Below are 4372 nucleotides of genomic sequence, written 5' to 3' on the forward strand. Positions count from 1 at the left end.
ATAGAGTAGATAGACTTTTGAGTGATAGATAAATTCAAGTATTCACATACCTTTTTATGGAGAAGTTCCACCGGTTCCTTGAGTAGTTCTTCTACTTGTATGATGAATCGCCATGAAGTCCTTGAGCTCAACTGCACTTTTTATCCTAGTCCGAGACTTAGCTATAATAGACTAGAAATCAAGACTTATAGTTTTGATCACTAATATTGACCAACATGCTTGAGATAACAACGCATGTGAGTTCGACCGAGCAATGCTCTAACAACAACTCTTAGTTGTGGGTGAGATCAACTAAGGGAATCAAGTGTGTAGTATCCTGTTGGGATCCGAGATGTAAGGAGCGCAGCTGTACCTTGGATCAGTGTGAGATTAATTGGGGTTCAACTACAGTCCATACCGAAGTTAGTTTGTAGTAGGCTAGTGTCTGTAGCATCTTAATACAGTGTTGTGTTCAATCTGGACTAAGTCCCGGGGATTTTCTGCATTTGCAGTTTCCTCGTTAACAAAATTTCTGGTGTCTGTGTTATTTCTTTTTCGCATTATATTTTGTTATATAATTGAAATATCACAGGTTGTGTGTTGAATCGATCAATTGGTAAATCTAACATTTGGTTGTTGATTGAAATTGATTGATCTTTGAACATTGTTCTTTGGTACCGTTCAAGTTATTTCTCTTGTATTCAATCAGGCTCGCAAATTCCTGTTTGCTTGATTGCGGATTGAATCGAGAAATTGAGATAGAACTCTTTGATATACTTTTTATTAAGATTGAGTCTGACTGTCTAGTTGATTCTCTTAAAAGTATATTGGAGTTAGTCCATACAGATTGCTAAGCGAAAGATTGGGTGAGGTTGTTAGACCCCCGCTTTTTCAACCTTGATCAGTATGAGATTGGTTAGGGATCAACTACATTCCAGTCCGAAGTTAATTTGGAGTAGGCTAACGTCTGTAGCGGCTTAATACAGTGTGGTGTTCAAATCTGGATTAGGTCCCGGGGTTTTTCTGCATTTGCGGTTTCCTCATTAACAAAATTTCTGGTGTCTGTGTTATTTCTTTTCCGCATTATATTTGTTTATATAATTGAAATATCACAGGTTCCGCGTAAGTTCAATCAATTGTGAATCCAACGTTTGGTTGTTGATTAAATTGATTGACACTTGGATATTGGTTTTTGATATCGTCCTAGTTATTCAATTGGGCTCGTGAATTCCTATTTGTTTGATTGCGGATAGAATTGAGAAATAGAGATATAACTCTTTGATATACTTTTCTTAAGATATAATCTGACTGTCTAGTTGATTCTCTTGAAAGTATATTGGAGTTAGTCCATAGAGATTGCTAAGCGAAATATTGGATTTGGCTGTTAGACCCCCGCTTTTTCAGTTTCATTACCGAATTTGGCTTCAAATCTTCAATCTTAACAGTACCCATTTGTCTATTTTGTTTGTTGTAACAAATTTGCTGAGATGACACGATTTTTCAATGACGTGATTTTTGTTAAAAAATTGATGGTTTGAATCGGTAATTCCGTTTGATTAAGAACAAACTTCCTGACTATAATAACGGAGATGACAAAGCTGAAATATGGAAGATAAATGAGAGAATTGCGAGAGAATTTGACTTTATGACTTATGTGAGGTGGACCGTACCCGCGAGGAACATGATGATGATTAAAACATCCCAAATTGGGGTTGAACCAGAACAATTCCTTAACTTTTCTTCCTGACATTCATGGTTTTGATTGCTTCAAAAAGCATATTGGCAACAACAGCAAACGCTTCAATAACATTTAGAGGTGCGGCAAACGCCATTAGGGGATAAAACAGTCTACAAAACATAACAGTAAGAAGATTAGTGAGACCATGACGGGGAGAAAGGAAGATTAGTGAGACATTAGAGAAGAAAACCCTAGTTTAAACAGATGTACAGATTCAATTAGAACAACCAATAATTTGTAAATCAAAGAAAACCAAGTAGTAACAACCAAAAATTAAAGAAGAAGAACAATCAAACAGGTGAAAATTGATAGATTAGTTTACCAATTTTTTACTGAGTGGACTCATGGAATATAGCCCAATTCGCAGAACGTTTTTCGAAACGTATCTCAAAATATCAAAGGAAAAGAAAAGAATCGATCTTGGGGCCTTAAGGTTACACGGAATGATTAGAGAAGTAGCATTGGTAAGTTTCATGCCATTTTGGAACATCCTGAGAATCAATCACGATTTTCACACCTACGATATCCACATCAAAAGCACCAGTTGTCAACAACCATACTGGTATCCTACGAGTAATCAACAACATCCACATCATCAACCATGTCAGGGACCTTCAAAAAAAGTCATCAATAACATCTACGCCATCAAGCATACTAGTAAACCTTTGATTCATCCGCAACATTCATGTCATCAACTGCATAAATAATCTCTAAGTTACCAACAGTATCTGCATCATCAATCGTACTAGTAGCCCCGGAGTTATCAACAGTATTCGTGTCATCAGCCGTACTAACTGTTAGAATATCGACATCCAATTCAAAATTAATTGGCAATGAGTGGAGAGGTCCTAATGATTATAAACCGCGGGATTTTAAATAACCCAATCAATGTGGGACGAGTTATCAACAATATCCATGTCATCATCCTGACTAACTGTTAGAATATGGGCATCCAACTCAAAACCGATTGGCAATGAGTAGAGAGACCCTGAGAATTATAAACCACAGGATCTTAGATAACCCATAACCCGATCAATGTGGGACTAATATCATAACACGCCCCCTCTCGTGTAGCCTCGTTGGATCTAACACGTGGAACAATAAATCGGGTGAAGGGGAATAAAGGTCCGGTCAAATGACCCGACATAAATAACCTGCTCTGATATCATGTTAGAATATGGGTATCCAACTCAAAACCAATTGGAAATGAGTGAGAGGCCCTAAGGATTATAAACCGCGGGATCTTAGATAATCCAACCAATACGGGACTAAGAGCAAGTCTTATGGTGGAATCCAACCTATTCCAAGTGTGGAAAAACCATGGAATGTCAAGTCTAGTGGCTTCCAAGTTGGGGTCTTCCACAGAAAAACCAAGCAACGTTCCATGGTTTGGTGGAAGGGTCCGTGGAATCCATCTAAACACCAATAAGAATAGCGCTGAACGCTAATAAAAATAGCGCTAAAAAATCTCTATTAAGAGTAGCGTTTTTTTTTTATCCGTAGATTTAAAATGAGTTGTTGAAATATAACGGCTAAGAAAAAAGCGTTATTCTTAATAGCGTTTTTTTAACGCTATTAAGAATAGTGTTTTCACTATTCCACCACTACAATTGCACTTCCATCTACAATTCCAAATGCTGAGGTGGCGTGGAAGATGGAAGATGGAACTCATCCAACCATAAGACTTTCTCTAATAGTCTTAACACTAACGACTTGCTCCAGGCTACAGAAGCTAACAAGACTTTGGTTTCAAGCCAAATCCATCAACAAAAAGAGGGGGTAGCAGAATCTATGACACATCAGCCCGCACATCCACCAATCTTCGGAATGCCGTCAACCAACGGTCAGAATCAAACCATACCAGTGGTTTTAGTACCATGGGTGGAAGCTCAACCGAGGGAACCAAACTTGGAGATACCAACGATTGAAGCTGATCCTCGGCCACCCTTAATACACACAGTAGACGAAGGGGGAACTATGGCCGTAGGGGTACCAGCCAGAACTCCCAATCAGGGATCAAACCAGTCCCACCGACTGATGGTAGAACTCGAAGAATTGAAAGATAGGATTGGCCAAAGCACGAAGACTAGCCAACAATTGGACGAAGCAAATTCTAAAGCACCAGAGCCTAATCGAGACCGAAGAATCATCCTAGCAAATGACGCCAGGGGAAGCAGTGCTTCCGATCCGGAATATTCCACCGAAGAGTTAGACTATTATGACAGCGAAGATCGAAGAAAGAAATGCTCAACTGAGCATGAGAACGTGGGATATTACCGCGCAATGGAGGAGCTGCGTGATGAGATGGTGGCTGAAATCAAACAGTTAAAAGCCAGACAAGGCGGAGGAAGGCTTGAAGAGGTGATGAAAGAAGCTAACTCCACGCCCCTAACTCATCGCCTGGCAAATACCCCCATTCCGTTAAAGTGTCATGTCCCAACTTTTGAATGCTACGACGGATCCAGTGATCCCGCGGCACATATCCGGTATTATAACAGTATCTTAGCCCGATGGAGTCAGAACGACGTCGTCCTCTGTAGATATTTCCCATCAAGTCTGAAGGGATCGGCTTTGTCTTGGTTTGACAACCTGCCACCTGATTCCATCAACTCCTACGATCAACTCGCAGAGAAATTTCTGAGGACATACATGTAC

The sequence above is a fragment of the Papaver somniferum genome, chromosome 7, assembly GCF_003573695.1.
Source record: "Papaver somniferum cultivar HN1 chromosome 7, ASM357369v1, whole genome shotgun sequence".
In the NCBI taxonomy this organism is placed as follows: Eukaryota; Viridiplantae; Streptophyta; class Magnoliopsida; order Ranunculales; family Papaveraceae; genus Papaver; species Papaver somniferum.